The following is a 16,950-nucleotide window of genomic DNA, read 5'->3' as shown; positions in this document are numbered from 1 at the left end:
TGAAAGGAAAAGCAGGCAGTATCTTCTGATCACCAGAGCTCAGAGGGCTCCAGCTCCAGTTTTGATCTTTTTATTATTTATTTATTCCTCATGTACACTTAATCATTTCTACCTGATGTTAAAGATCCCTTGTGTCATCTGAAAACAAACTGAAACGTGGCTAATAAATACAAACATGCACAAGTACTGCATCATGACTGCCTACTCCTACCTGATTATTGCAGGGACTCCAAATTTCATGCTGTTGAAATGTATTTAAACATGAATATCAATTTGAGGCTTCAGTTCTGATCACGCTAGATGACTCTTAACAACCATGACCAACCTCTCCTCAAATCATTACCATTCGTATAGCCACAAAAGGCAAACTTGATGAGAGAATGAGAAGCTAGTAGGGTCTCAGGCTAAGCATACAACAGTGGGATAGCTATAAATGAACCTTTTCAACCATAAATTACATGTGGCCAGTAATTCCCTTTTCTCCCTCTCTCCCTCCCTCTCCATCCTCCCCCTCCACTCTGAAAACCCTGGGACAAAGGCTTGCCTCTCCGAAGGATGCCTTTCTGGAGGATTAAGCAGCTTTTGTTGACAAAATACAAATTACAACTCCTTTGCTTGGTGTCCCGCCTTCTCAGCTGGGCTCCGGTCTCTGAGGGACAAGGCTCTATTACCCCTGCGTAGATGAAGAGCTCAGAATAGGCAGATGTAATTATTAACACCATTCAATGGAGTGTCTTTCTGAATTATCAATTAAAAATCTCTACTGTTTTTCCCTTGCACTAAATAGAAAGCTGATGGCAGTTAATCTATTGTGCAGCAGAGTTTTAGATGCATATTTAAGCAGAGTGCTTCTCTGCTTTTTTATTCCAAGGGCAGTGTGGGGTGAGAGGGACTCCCATGAGGTAGCACAAAGACCCTTGTCATTTGATTGAGAGAAGAGTCTTTGGAAAAATATTGTCGCCTTCCACCCTTGCAAACAGGTCCCGTGGAGATAGCCAAACAGGCCTGAGATGCCCAATACTGTGGGAGATGACAAATGGGAGTTCCCTGCTCATACACCAAAGTGCATCTAAACAGTTCTTTTGGTGTGCTGCTATTAAAATGCAGAGTTCATGGGCAACAGACACATGAGCATGAAGTGAAAACAGAAACGAAGCAATGATGTGATTAAAACCAACAGCCACGCTGAGCCAGGCTGCCAAGAGCTGTCAGCTTTTGGCTGAGGGAGAAGACTGATGCACCAGGTTTTGGGGAAGGGGATGCGAGGATGGCTCAGGAGCAGGAGGAGATCATGGGTAGAGTTTTGTTAACTCTCCTGCTGACCTGCAACTTTCACAGGAATAAATGTCCTTTCAAACTTCCTTAGACATCTTGTTTCAATACTACTGAGAGCTTCAAACTTTCCACCAGTGGTACCAGGGTGTTGGGCTACCAGCTTCTATTTGACAGCAACAAAGCCCAGTCCAAACCTCTCCAAAAATACTAATTTTCTTCTTAGACTTTTCCTTTTTGTTTTTATTGGTGAGCAACTTCTGTCCAGTCACAGAATTGAGCCAATTGCTTGAACAGAGCAAACTCCTGATTTATGGGTATATTATATTGAATTTTTTCCATCTTGTGTGTGCTGTGCACGTTGCCCTTTTTACACAGCTGGGATTCCCACCTAATCCACAAGTAGATTGAGATGTTTTTAAACATTGGAAAAGTGGCATTATGCACAGCAGGAATTTCAGTTCAATAGTTTCAGTTTCCAAAGTGGCATCAACTAAAAAAAGCACCCAAAGAAAGACAAAACAAGCAAAATCTGTGACAATCTCTGGGCTTGGGGAAGTAGAGTTAAAAATGCTTTACCAGACAGAAAAAAATAATAGCTGCTGAGGAACTGGAAAGCATTTGGGGCTGGACATGTGCCTTCTGCTGTTTAGGAGCTTATTTTATTAGCACTTAAGACCTAGAAGTAGCATTGAACTCTTGACATGTTGGATCATTTCCATCTATTGCCTAATACAACCCCTATTCTCTTTTCCTAGCTCTTCAGAGTTGTGATTACCTAATAGCATGCAATACCTGGGATGTCATTTTTTTTAACTCTTTTTCTTTGTAATGATTTGACTCCCCTTGCCCCCAGAAAGCGGGCAGACCATAGTGGATCCTAATGCACATGCGACCATTTCCACGCTGCACTGCTCTGCTCTAAAGCCTTTCTCCAAGATGAATTGCATTTGAACTTTGTCCAATATTTCTTATGTGGTATGTGCCCTTTATTTACTCCATTGTGTATATCTCACTCCATTTAAAATATTCACAGTTTGTTTTCAGTCCTATCTGGCTGGCCTTCAGTCTGGGTTTAACAAATGTTAGACGTTATATTCACTTGCATGTTTCAGGTTTTGTCATGAACCAGAAGGGAAAAAAAAGGAATTAGATAAAAGTTGCCTGCACCATGATTTAAATAACATGTTCAGATCCTTTATTTTTTTGTTGTAAATGCCTTCATCTCTTAGCCTTATAAGGTGCAGACTGTCTCACACTGAACTCTAGCTGGGTGGCCTCAGTCAGCCAACAGCCCCGCAAGCTCATCCCATTAAATTCATTATGTTTACTTCTTATTTCAACAAACCAACCTGGATTTTGAGGCGGGAAAAATTAAGGGAAGAAACCTTAGGTCCATTTGAGAGTGAAAGGGTATGAAAATCAGTTGCTAATAAGCTGCAAAATGGGAGCTTTCTTCATTTGCTGCTAAAAATGCCTCTTTTGCTACCGGCAAGGGCTGTTGCTTTCCATATAAAATCTAAGGAACCAATTAGTTCATAGGCAAGAGATGAAAAAGAGGGATTGCTGGCAACCAGAGCAATTTCATATCTGAGCACCACCATTCAAAACACTTTTTCACCACACCTTTAGTCCTACTCCCATAAGGAGTGTGTGTACCTCCATGAATAACACTGATAAACATTGAAATGCTCTTTGCTGGTTGGGAAAACTGAGGCATGGACCTTTACTTCAACAGGTAGTTGCTGGACAAGTTGGGAAGCAGACTCATATGGAGAGAAGGGCTCTCATGAAGAGAAGAGCAGACTCATGCACTGGAGAAGGGCTTGTCCACCATCAAGTAGCACGTCTCATGCTGGGAACACAACTTTGCCACGTTGCCATGTAGATTTAGTAAGACTGATCCTTCTCCCAGGATATTGCCGTCTCCAAATCAGAAAGAAAGGGCAAGAAACTGAAGACAACAGCCTTGAGGCTAAAAGTACCAATGTGAAGGAAAATGGATGGTTGGCTGTGTAAAGGGGAATGAAGTAATGAAAACAAAGAAACATCGGTTCCTAGTACAGTGCTCTGGTTCCTACACTGGACTCACTGTCCTTCCTCTGTCACTGAGTGGCTATATTACCATGTCACTTCATTTCCTCCTAACACCACCTACATGCTCTCTGGGGCAGGAATGGTTTCCTGAGGGAGTCAGTGAAGAAAGGAGCTCTCAGCAGAATGGCCCCTGGGAACTTGTCTTGCAAGCAAAAAGCCACAAGTGAACACCGTAATCCCTCCTTAGCTGGACACAGCCTCAGCTACCTGTGATTTCCCTGGGGTGGCCACCGTTCCTGATTTCCCTCCTGTCCCCTGATAAACAGGACAATAAAAGGGAGACTGAGAGAGTTGCCTTGAAGAAGTGTCTAAGTACATTCCAGAGATACTGGACACTACAAGGGCTTTTCATGTTCAGCCAGAGAGCGACACAACAAGAACCAGTAAGAAGCTCAGCCTGGAAGTTAAGGGCAGACAAATTCACAAGGGAAATAAAGCATGTAAAAAACAATTAAAACAGCAAGGCTGATTAACCCTCAGCACAAACTGGAGGGAAGCAAGGCATTTTCAAATGAATACTGAATGCCTTGGGGAGGTGATTTCCAGAAGACTTCCCCAGCTGAGCAAATGGATCTGCTTGAGTTTACAGTCCCCCGAGCTCTTTATTGAGGAGTTTTATTTTTATAAGCTCAGTCCTATCAGTTTCATGGCAAGAAATGTCAGCACTCACCCAGCAGTTCACAGGAGGACTTTTATCCTTTTGTGTCTCACAAATGTCTCTGTGCACAGGGAGAAAGAAAAGAGGGGAGGGGAGAGTGCTGGATTGACTCACTCTGTAGAGGTGGAGAAAAGTCCCACTAACTGTCTGGTGGAAGGCTGCACCCTGCCAATGCTCGCAGCCATGAAGAATTGCTTAGCAAGCTCTTGTGAGATGAAATGGCAAAGCAGCAAATGCAAATGTGTGAGCTGGATAAACAAAACCATCCCGAACGAAAAGCTGGGAAAAGGGATCCAGGCTGCTCCATCCCAGGGATGTTGACTCCATTCCTCCTCAGCAGCAGGATCTGGCCTTGCTGCTGGCGGGCCTGAGGCTGTGCAGGGAAGCTCCAGCTTGCTTGTGAAGAGGCTTTGTAGCCACGCTGTAGCTGGGAGGAATGTGCTCAAAGACAGTGCAAGTCCCAGCACTTTTGCAGCCTGGAGTGAATATTGATGTGCTGTTTGTAGCCACATTAAGAGCCATGACCTCATGCCTCTGCCCTGTGGAGGAGCTGCCCATCACTCACCCATTTGACACCTAGGTTAACAGATAGTTTACTTGAGGTCCTTGTGGGCAGAGCTCAGCAAAGGTCTGGCCCTCTGCAGCCAGGCTCATCCACTCTGTCCCACAGCTTTCAGAAAGCACGAGCTGAATTTGGTGCCTCAGGAGCCTGGTGGTGGACTTTTCTTTTGGTGCTGGGCTACGTACCCATGTTCATGCTGCACACAGATTGATGAATCGCTGTGATTGTTGCAGAAGAGCTAACTCTTCATCTTGTGTTTGTAGATGAGGTGGCTCCTATTTCCTTTGTACAGAGGCACCGCTCCAGCTGTCCACAGCTTGCTCAGTGACAGAGGAAAACATATCCTGAATCACAGTGCTTGGTATAATATTCCATCCTTCAAGTAATCTTGTGAACATACAGGCCTGTGTCATTCCGTGATGGAAGGGACACTGGAGACTGATGCTACCTGCGCTGTAACTCAAGGAACAGATACTTATGGTGGAGGAAGAGAAAGTATTAATGTGTAAACCTGGTTAGTGACTCATATGAGTGGTAAAAGGAAACAGATTTCAGAGATCTTGAAGTGCTCGTTGTGGGTGTTTGATATACATCACAAAATCTCAGCTTTTATGTGCTAGCCCTTGGTTTATCATTGCCACTTGTGTGAACTTTTACTTTAAGACCTGGGCTCAGGACTCAGATGTGGGGTGTGTATGTGTGGTGATTTTTGTCTTGGTGTCTGGATGCTCTGAAAGCATCAGAACTTGGTTTCCTATAATAACCTGCCAAACAGCAAGGCTCAGAGGTGTGCAACATTAGTCCTCCTCCAAGAGCAGGATGGGTCTGAGAGTGACACAATGAACAGCCCAACATTTTACTTGGGAGGACCACTTTGAATCCAGGCTACTTTATTCAGGATTGAATCTGATCTTTTGGGGTCTGGGGACCATTCCTTTTATAGGAACGGGAGTTTGCTGCAGTCTCAGTCTGGCTGGCAACTCACTCCATGTGCTGCTGTTTACGTGGCAGCTTTAGGATTCAGACTCCACCACTGCTTGAGATGAACCCAGGTTGTGCATTTCTTGATTGCAGCCATTGCATCCCAGGTTTGCAAGCCAGAAGCATCATTGCATCACACCATTACAGTGGTGTGAGCAATCGGGAATGGACTCAGTTCTCACTGTTCCCAGAACTTGCTGCTGTTCATACACAGGGTTTTTATTAATATGCACAGACAGGTCTGTGTTTACAGTCCGTCCTGTAACAGAAGCACATGTGCAAACTGTGTCCTGCCTCCACACTGAACTCCAGACTACATTTTCCCCAGATCAACTGAGCATTTTTTGAGTATCACTTATATCCCAACCCCATGGTCTAACCCCTGAGACGGGCCTTTACATTCAAGAGTCTTGCTTGGAAATGTAGACATCTCACTGTAAAAGTCATACCTTTAAGATCTGAATCACCATCTGAGCATCAGCCTCACACACATGAGTATTTCTCTGCAATGTTAATGCCTAGAAGCTTCTTATTTATTTATTTTCAACTGAAAGATGAATTTTCATACACATCTCTTTATTTTCACCCTCTTTGCAACAGCTGGTGGGCCTTTAGCTAAAACACAGAACATTGAAAGTCCTGTAGTAAGACCATGACATTTTTGTCTGCACGTACCTGGGAAAGTGTCTGGCTAAACAAAAATCCTTCGCCTCTATGAATTTTTTATGACTGTTTTCCTATGGGCAACTACACAAGAATTCACCTTTTAATGAAAACAAAAATACAGGCAGCTGCTGCAAAGAAGAGGGTGAGAATACGAACCACGATGATTTCATCTTTAGAATTCAAATTAGTAAATCTGTTGCTAATTCCTCAACCATCTCATGATCTTTTAAGATGATGTCGGGATTCTGCAAAGCTTTATCTATAATTTTTCAGTTATGGAGTGATGTGAACCCTGAAAAGACCCAGGTTATGACAGCACCCAATGAGCACATTAAACAGGTTTCCTTGCTATTGCATTCAGTGGTTTCCTTTGCGTACACACATTTTTTTGTCAGAATCAGACCATTCATGTCAAAGAGATTGGAGACAGAAAACAACTTTCAGTGTGGGTGATGGAAAAATGACTATGCTAACACCGCCAGCATTTGCCACTTCTGTTTCCAAGTGACTGAGACTTTCCAGAGACAGAGAGTACCCTCGTCCTGTAGAGAAACAGCTTCTTTATCCAGACATATGTGGTAAATCGAAAAGAATAGTTACATTGCCTAGAAGGCTGCAGATCAAGTGACACAAGCCTTGACTGTGCAGCTTCTCTCCCATGTGTGCTCCCATCCAGGACCTGAAGTGATTTCTTTTCCTCCTCATAAATGCTTTGCTATTTCACTGGCACTCGTGTGTGTATAACTGAACACAGGCAAGCTTGTAATCATCGAGGGCCACATTTGGGACCTCTACCTCTCCATTAGCTTGGCTTTTAATTTAGAGGGAAGGCTGTTGTGTTTATGATTTATCCTAGTCAATTTCCAAAGTCTTCAGTCCCTGAACTCTTCCTAGGAGGCACTTTGCATGATATTTATTGAAGGAGATTGGCCAAGCTCAGGCAATCATTATTATTGTGGCTGCATGCATGTAGTTTGCATTAGAAAAGTATCTGCTTAATTTTCCTACCATTAATTCTTGGATCATTACATGTGTCATTGGCTAGAGGGGTGCTTGCCATGTGTGTTTCATGCTAGCCTTTAATAGTTTGGTCAATATGGCCCAGCAAACTTTTGTCTAATCCTCTACTGGCAGCGTGGGACAAGGAAGGGTGAGGGGTTGGCTCAGCCTCCTATGACCCCTATGACAAGCATCTTGTCATTGCAAAGAGCATAGGGCTTTTCAAACTTCCTGTTGCAGTCTTGTGGAAGTGAAGCCATGGCGTTTCAGCAGGGCCTTCATTTTTCCAGTGTCTATAGGATGAGTTAAGGTTGCACTCCAGAAACCAAGCTGCGTAAAGAAGCGTAGAACAGCTTCAACCATTGAGATGCTCACACTGGGTATCACACTTGGAAAGCAGGAGTCTTTACAACCAGGCTTAGCTTTCCAGCAGAAAATTGAGCCAGATGGCACATGTTGGGAGTAGATTGTAGTAGCAGCAAAGACCCCACAGTAAAAGCTTTGGTGACAGCATATGAACTCTCCTGGGACTGTGCTATTTACTCACAGGGTCATTGCTAAAGCCAACATCGTCATATTGTCAGTGCTGTTGTTAACAGCCTGACTAGACTGAGCTATCATGACTGCAGTCACACCTTTTGCTGCGTTGACAGTCCCAGATTCGCTTCCTTTGTGGATAAGACAGAAAGAATAGCTTATAAACACACACGGATCAGTGCTCCACCTAAAAGAAGAAACATCCTTTTCCTGAAAATAATACAGCCTCATCACTCACAGATTTACAGCTATTATAGTATAACATAAATGATGCGTTATGAGAGCACAGGAACACTGTGACTGTATAAAAACCCTGGTAGCACATTATTCTGTTTCCGAGCCTTGGCCTGTAGCAGATGCCTAGGAAAGATTCAACAATTTGTTCTTCAGAGACTTCCTCAGCCTGGTTGCATCTTTGCAGATATGTAATGCCACAACAGTCACAAATGCATGGCTGGGGGAAAAATGGACTTCCAACTGCTAAAAAAGTCAAAAGTCATTTGATTCCAATGAGTCACGAGGTGAAGAAAATAGGTATAAAGTCAAGGAAAACTTGGGGTTTTCCTTGGGTTGTAGGTGGGTTGTGGGCATAGCTGAGGATCTGCAGTGGAGCCAGAGCATTAACTATGCTGCTGGAAACAGGAGATGGCACCAAGAGCTGCAGCCCAGCAGGACATCTCCTACAGCTTTGGGAGACATCTCTGCAAGGGCGAAAGGTCCAAGGGAACCAATGGAGAAGTTGTGTTGTGTTTGAGTTTGACAATTCAACTCCTTTTCAAATCACCTCAGAGTGCCACATGAGGAATCTCATCCATTTAGGTGAATGCAATTTAGCTGCTTCTTGCACTCGGTGATCTTCCACATTAAAATTTTCAGCTTTAAACTCAAGCATGTTGGCCCATTTTTTTAATTGCATCTCTTGGGCCAAAGCTCCACTCCTTGTCTCTAAACAACATTACTAAGAGCTGGTGAAATGCGTTGATCCTCCTCGGTTGTCCGTAGCTGTAGCCATATACGATCAGATGAGCCAAAATAAACACAAACTGGCCAACTTTTCCAAGCATGAAAACACCTCATTTGTTGAACCTCCAGGTCTCAAAGACGCTTTGTCCATTTTTACTTCAAACTTTCCAGAAAGAAAAGCCTGTTCTTCCAGAAGATCATGGATGTAAAATTCCAGATGGATTGTTACAGACTTTGAAAATTAGGGGAAAAAAATTGCCTGAGACTAGGAAACTACTGTAACACAAATACTGTTTTGGACTACTGTCCCTCTTCAAAATACTCCCCAGTATAACAGCGGTAGGCAATGCGATGTATTCAGTAGCTTGAATAAACCTGTAAAGTGGTGGTATTTTCAGGATTTAATGATACAAATTGCATTTCAGTGTAATAGAAACACTGAATGCATTATGTTACGTTGAAATAAAGCAGTTTACTGAGTATTAAATCAGAAAGCATTCAGTGGGGTTTGGCTAGAGATTTAGAGGCAAGCATTTAGAAAACCTGAGCTTTTTCACACACTGTAATATTACTTAGCTGGCAAGAGACTCTTTAAACCCTCATTAGTAAGATTGCTGATTTGGCAGCAATGAAATGCGTCTGTTTATGAGTAAATCCTCACATTATATTCCTCTGCTCTTCTTTTTTGCCCTTTTTCATTAAGCACTTCTCTCTAGAGCCATCCCACCACTGCTTTCCTCTGATAACCTGTTAGCCCTTCTAAATGCAGGACTTCCTGCAGGTGACAAATGGCTTCTTCCAAAGGTCGTTAGTTACACACAGCTTTGAAACCAGCCACAGTATGGTTCCATCTCCTTTCCCATTTTAGTGATTTAACATTTCAGGCAACAGTCAAGCCAAGACTAGTATCTGACACTCGTGTGTGGGAGGAGGTTTTCCCTAGAGGTGATGTATAAATTTTGCTTGTTTATTTTTCTTTAGGTCTTTAACAGCCCATGATCCTCATTGTGATGAATGTTTGTGCTGAAGTTGGACATTTGAGTCCTGTGTTCAGGGGAATAAAATGAGCTATTATTTGCTTTGCCCAATTATGAGAGTACTGCATAAGGAAACTCACCCACACATGAAATCTGGATCTCTTTGATGGAAGCTTGCCGTGGGTTCAGTCTTCCCTCCACTTCCCTCCACTTTTGGTCCCATAAGCGGAAAGCTGGTAGAAGTGAAATGTATCCATCAAAAAGCCTTTGAGAAGGATATTCTCTCTGCTAGAGCAGCAGTCTAAGATTCAAATGTGTGCAGTTTAGGAGCACTTTTTATTCTTCCACACTGTATGAAAACTGTAAGTCTTTAAGAATAATTGATCTAAATCTAGTCCGTGCCAGCTAAGGTGAATTAGCAGTCAGTAATGTATGAATGTGATGTATGAATGTGGAAGGAGGGGGAAAGCAAAGGTCATTTTGACCCATTCTGCACCAAAAGCTTGGAGTCTGTTCAGAAAAACTCCTGCCTACTAAAGACCCACTAAAAACAGTGCTTTGATCTCAGTACAATGCACTCAATTAGAGGGAGGGAATTCTCAAACAAAAGCTTCTATAAATTTCCTTTAGAATGAATAATTTTGAGGGTGGTGGAGGATGGCGGCAACAATTGAAGGAAATCATCGCTCACCATTTGCCCAGACGTTTTGCTAAAACACAAAAAGCCATGAGGAAGCACCTTTTGAGGGTGGGTACAGGTATGAAACCAAGCACAACATGCTGAGGTCTGACTGTGGCGCAGAAGATGATGTATAGCCATACATACATGGCTTTATATGGCCCTTGTCTCAAAGTATTTCATCCTACAGACCTTGCTTGTAAAGTTAAGGTTTGCAAGAGGTGCCCTCTGCTAGACAGAAGTGGTTCTTCCTCAAAATGAATTCATCTTCCATAAGTCTCATATTAGCTACAAAGAGAGACAGAGTCAGAAGCTCAGATCACATCCCTGCCCATGGCATCATTTGCACTGGGACAGAAGAGCAGAGCTCAGCCTTCTCTGGTGCCCTTAGCCCCAGGTCTGGGCTCATCTGGTGCTCTTCTAATGTTGTGAGGAGCTTTGTCTTGCAGGCTGGCCTGCAGGACACACAGTAGACCTGGGTTATCCTTACAACTCATTCTCATTTTCCTTAATTCCTGTTTATATGCTGCCTCACTGACTTCCTCTTTTCAACTATGCCAGTTTCAACACTCAGTTGACCACAGCCCTATGGAACTAAGATTTTCCTTTCTCTTCTTCCTGTCTTTTGATAATATCCAATAATTTTGACAGCCATAGATTAAGTTAAACATGAACCATGAGACTGTTGCCTGTCCAGTGCTGTCAGTTGCTGCAGGCAGGAGGACAGTAAAACACGACTCTCCTCCTCTGGCAGCATTTCACAGTAGGATAAAGGCTGGAACAGTGCTCTTGATGGCCAAATCAGTCCGTACGGGTTTAACAGCATTTTCCATACAGGGGATTAAAATCAACATGCTGGAAGGGAGGGGGAACCAGTGCGCAGAGTTCAGATTAAGGTTTTGGCTGAAGTATCTTGCATGAAAGTGAAATGATGTTATTTGTAACAGACTACTGGAAAAAAGCTCAGGAGAGGAGCAAGCCTGCGGAGACACTGGCATCCATGTGAAGCCTTTTCAGAGAGTGAGTTATAGATAGGCCAGTGGAAAATGTTGTTTATGAGTAATGAAAATGCTTCCTGGGAAATTTAGGTCTTATAAATCCACCTACAGCTCATGCAAGGCACTGGATTTTTGTGAGAAAGCTGGGTGTGAGGAGCAGACTGGTGGTGGTGTTAATGGGGAGCAGCATGACAGCTCTCCTTCCGCCCAGCAGCTTAGAAAGGGAAAGACATGATCTGGCACATGTTGTATTTCAGGACACAAGAAGGTTGTGAACGCAAAACTCAGCTGGTATTACTTGCTGAGCTTTGTAGCATTTTAAAACCAAAACTGGATGCAATCTGTAACTGATTTAGTGTATGTTTGTAAGCCCTAACATTTTTTGAAGGTCTTTGTTCTCAGGAGTGTTGTTGCTCTCAGAGGGTGTTTCCACTAAATCAAGACAAGAACCAGAAGATATGCAGATGGACTGCAGGTAGGGGTGGATGCAGAAACTCATGAAGGACATGCGTTGTTCCATCCCAACTCAAGACACGTGGCACGGGGAACCTCAACCTTCCCTCCAGCCACAGAGAAAGCATGGCACTTCCAAGGTTGTGACCATGACATCTCAATCATTCTTTGGGGGTTCTCCCAGGTCAGTTTGCTGAGTTCTGTATAAGGTTTTGCTGCTGGAAGGAATGCTCTTAAGGGCAAAGCTCTTCAAGCTGGAGGGGCCCATGGAAGTAGTCATACCAAGTGAGAAAGGAAATGATAGAAATAAATTGTTGAGAGACATCCTAAGGTGTTTCTCCAAACACACAACACAAAAGCACTGTGGCTTTCAGAGGAACTATTAAAACATAGAAGGGAACAATCTCCTGGTACCAGTCATGAAGGCATGAGGCACTCACTGCTGTAGGGAGATGTTCAACCATACTGAGAAAACTGTGTTTCTACCAATAAGGAGGATACCTAGGTGTAAGTTATACATCATAACAGAATATACATTTGAAGGGCTAGTACACCTTCTGGTTCAGAGCTGAAGTCATTCCTTAACTATTTCAGTGCAGGATGGGTACTCTGAGAGAGAAGATTACTTCAAATTCACCTGCAGTCATGATGATTTAATGCAGCTATCTCAAGTATTTGCCACTGGCTACTGTCAGAGTCAAGATACTGGATTAGATCAGCATTGGGTATTTTCTAAAACATCAGCTTCTGTATTCTGAGGATGGGGGGAGACAATCTGTAGATCTGTAGAAGAGATATGCATAAGATAAATACAATTTGCATGTCTTTCCCTTACACCTCACTGACTTCTCTAATATGGCATGAGGAACAAAGGCTATCCAAACCTAGATGTAGTGTTTCAACATCCAGCTGCCTCTGCTGTCTGAGAGAAGCTAAAGAAAATTGTAACCAGTATTTGGATCTTGTGCTTCTGCTGAGAGGTGATTTTACTAAAATGACACATTTCAAAGCCAGGCATCATCTTGCTTCAGTGGAATTTCATCCATCTCACAAAGGTGTGCTCTGATCTCCCATCACCCGTATCGCACCTGTGTCACCCATATTACCTGGGGATGTAAGATTTTGATACCTTCTACAAAGCCCTAGTAGAGACATACGTACCATTTTTTCACCCATGAAAGGGTCCCAAATCACTTTTACTTATATCCTTGAGCAGCTACTCACCACTCCCAGAGAGACAAACAAAGGGTCCTCGTTCCACAGAGCTCACAGTCCCTGTTTTCATGATTTTCCTAGGCTTTGGATGAGGGGCACAGTCAGCATCAAAATAAGAAGTTAAAGAAACAAACACTAACAGGTTAAAACAACAACAACCCACAGGAACACAAACAGAACCTGACTCTGTTAGGTTTTTTTTTTCTTTTGACTTGCAGGAGACTCATAATTTATAATGGATGGAGTTCTTTTGATCTTTGTACTATCCACTTACTTAAACTTTTCCATACAGTTGCTCAACCATGCAGGGCATAAGGTTAAAGGAAGAAGATTTCCATGGTCAGATGGAGCAACTTTTTTTCTGTGAGCCTTAATTCTTTCTACATGAATGTGATGACAGCGAGTATACAAAAATGCACCAGCTCATGCGTTTCCCTCTCCAATGTTTGATAGATGACATATGTGCATATATCCCAGCTGTTACTTAAATAAAGCTGCATGTATACAATATGTCAGAGACAACACAGGCCAAACTCTATGATACAACTACTTAGGATGCATAGGCTAAAATCCATATTTTGTCTCCAAAAATTCTTAAACAGATGAAACTGACTCAACCCAAAACATACAGCAGCCTCCTTCCAAACCACAGGAAGATCAAGGTTCAGCTGATGGTTCTGTGTTTTTAAAGGGCATCTGTTTCCCCAGTTCAGCCCCAGTATATTCTGACACCCTAACTGGGAAGTGAGATTTGAGTCTCTTTTATCCCTGGGGAAAATCTAACCCATGCACTATAACTGTGCTTACACATGCTGGATTCGGGACCTGACCTTTTGGTGGGACAAAGCAGAATTATGAACATTGAAACACCTGTAACCCAGACAGGCTAGGGCATGTCAAAATTGCTCTTGGAGAATGAGAGAAGGAGCAGCACAAAGTTTACCTGCTTAGAGCAGCTGGGTTTAGCAGCCAGCTGGGGAGCTTTGCAGCTTAGTGTGCATCCTTGCATTCTGCCTGATTAGAGATGGGACTGTTTTTCATTTCTTACCAGAAGTGAACAAATAAGACAGCAGTCTACACATAGCTCATGTACCTAACAGGACATATCCACCTAAAATTGCAAGTTGATTTCTTTGTGGCTAACACCTGGGGTTTTAGATGTCCCACTACCTCCTTGCATGATCTTAGGCAAGTAACTGTGTAATTTCCATCAACTCCCACCTCCTCCCTTACTTGAAAGAGTAAAATCCTACTCTGCCTTGCTATTGAGGCTTTCAGGGCACTGTCTCTTTCTTTATGTATACCAGGCTCCTGTGTTTACCTCTGGCCCCCAGTGACCATCACTGTGGTATCTACATTAAATCAAGATGCCCTCTTTTCCACAGATACCAGCAGCTCCACTTCATTAATCAATTAACCTGGGAGACCCAGGAATGCAGCAGCAAAGGCAGCATGAAGATTCTGGCCTTTTACAGATGAAAGACTTAATGAAGAATAACAACATTTTTGAACATACCAAGCCATGATAAATGGATGTAGGCAAGCACAGGTCTTAACGCTCTCAGTGCACAAAAAGGGCCTTGCTGTATTTTCTGATTCACAGACCTGACTAATCTATGACTCCACACTGACTTAGAGTACATGAAAATTCCCACTCACCCATCTGCTGTGAGAACACGTGTGTTAAGGGTTACTTACACAGGTGAAAGATCTCATACCTGTCAGCAATGCCTGCAGACTGAGAAGGGAGGACTTTTTGTCAGTGATTTGCACAGAGTTTCTGGCACACATAACGTCCACAAGCAAGTCTTTGCTATTGAAAAAAAGAGCAACAGCAGGTAAGGAGAGTGGGAACTGGAACTGGAACAGATTTTGAGTTGTGTTGTGTCAAAACAGAGCTGACATAATCCAGTATTAAGCACTGTCAACCTGATAATGAGTCACCTGCAAGTAGAGCATCTCTGCTTCGCATCGTGCAGTCCTCTGCAAAACGGGACTGCTCAAAGTTGGGCACAACAAAAAACAACAGCAGAGTCCTTTGCCAGCAGTTTCAATCACAGCCCCAGTCAAACCCTCTCAGGGAGGAGTTTTCCACATTCATCATCTGGCTTATCAACGCTGTCTTGAGCAAAACCTAGATGCAGGCTTTGTGAATGCCAGAGCACATGAACAATGGTTGAAGCAGGGAGGGCGATGATAAGAAGAGAGTGCAAAGCACATGTTTCAAGTTCTACCTTTTTGAGCAAGTGTGGGGCTGGGGAAGCTGAGCTTGGGCTGAGTGCCAGCATTCCCTGCAATTTAATCCTAGCCCTTAGAGGAACAAGCTGTTATCCTTGCTCTATGCCAGTGTCTCCCCCTTATCTCACATTCGAAATTCTTTAACCACTTCAAAACAAAATATCTCCAAGGAACACTTCAGAAAATGTGTTTTCTTTTGTCTCCTGAAAACACTGATGAGGAGAAAAGTTCTTTTGTGTTTTGTGTAAGGAGCCTTTCAGCGTCTGGGCTCTAAGTGCTCTCTCCTGTTCATTCACTTTCCCTGAAGACTCACTCGGTGTAAGACCAATAGTCCTTTCCACACGGAAGGCTGAAAACCTGAGACATTCAAGAGTAGGAAGCTTAGGCAATGAGCAGAGCAGCAGGCATACAACAAAACATTAAAGCAACACCAAGGGGTTAAAGAAGGCTCACAAATGCACTGGAGTGAAGCAGAGACACACCTTGACACCCCTTCCTTCGGTCTTGCAATCAGCAGCTTGGGTGCTGAGATGTCTGCTTGTTTTGCAGGGTGACATTGTCTCCTTTCCAGCGGTAATGATGGCATTCCTTCCATCTGGCTCATAGTGCAAAGAGATACTGCTGAGCTAAAACACTGGGGAGCGATGAAGGAGGTTTGTGTGCAGGAGCACTCAGAATACCTGAAGGAGAATGGAGCAATGAGGGACTTGGAGAGCTGTAAAGGCTCAGGGAGTTAAGGGTGGACCACAAAAGTGGGATTTGGACTGAAGCCAGCTCCAGGGGCTCAGGACTGCTCCCTTGTATATCTAGGCTTTCTTCTTGCACGGACAGTGATGGATTCAGCCCCACAACAATCAGTGGGAGCCTTTCCTTGGCCTTAAGAGTGGGGATGGACCATCCAAACAACTCTGTACTCAGCCTACCACAAGTATAGCCCTTCAAAGGATAATATGAGCAAAAAGAGAGAGGCTTAACCCATTACTGCAACTTGTTACATGCCATACAGACATACAGATGATGTAAGGCACAAAACTGGTAAAGCAAATATTACCAGTTATAGCAGATAGCTGTAACACAACCTTGCCAACCCTCTTTGGACCAGGAAGAGTCTGAGACAATATGACTTTGCTTCACCTTCCTATGCTCTAAGACAGCCGTGTCTAAACTGCCAGATCTTTGCTCTAACCAAGGGGCTGTAGGCACAGAAAAGCATGGGTCCATAGCCCTCCTCAGAGGCCTGGGCCTCTGTGGTTTGGCTACCTCCAGGTCCCTAATGAGTGCTCTCACCCGCCCAGTTGTGTGCATGTTCTCTTTGTGTCCTACTTTACCACACTGGGGACAACAAGGAAGACCAGCAGTGAATTCTCACCTGCACAGTTTCTCAACACTATCTTTTCTTAATTATACTATCTTTTAAGAGGTTTGAAAATAGCAGCTTGCCTGAACACTGTGCCTTGCAACCATATGTTTCCCTGTGACTTCAGTCAACGTCTATGGACTAAGCGTCCTAATTTCTCTCTCTTTACCTGAGTTTTTCTACATGTGGTAATAATTTGGGTTCCTACCCAGCGATGCCACAAGAGAATCTTAAAGATTCCCCAGTCTTTAAGATAAGCATAAATGTTGTGTTTGAAGCAGCTGGTATGGCTCAAATC

General features: G+C 43.4%; 1 long non-coding RNA gene across 1 annotated transcript in view; it reads left to right on the top strand.

Annotated features, from left to right (window-relative positions):
- The first annotated feature begins 4,850 nt into the window (after positions 1 to 4,850).
- LOC134174132 (uncharacterized) overlaps positions 4,851 to 16,950 on the top strand; it is a 28,778-nt gene continuing 16,678 nt past the window's right edge. The window contains exon 1 of the long non-coding RNA XR_009968516.1: positions 4,851 to 4,979. This is a non-coding gene — a long non-coding RNA (uncharacterized LOC134174132). The remainder of the gene's footprint in view (positions 4,980 to 16,950) is intronic.

The sequence above is a fragment of the Pezoporus occidentalis genome, unplaced genomic scaffold, assembly GCF_034315485.1.
Source record: "Pezoporus occidentalis ecotype Australia unplaced genomic scaffold, CSIRO_AGI_Poc_V1 ctg58, whole genome shotgun sequence".
Taxonomy (NCBI): domain Eukaryota; kingdom Metazoa; phylum Chordata; class Aves; order Psittaciformes; family Psittacidae; genus Pezoporus; species Pezoporus occidentalis.
This window is presented reverse-complemented; position numbering and strand designations above follow the sequence as displayed.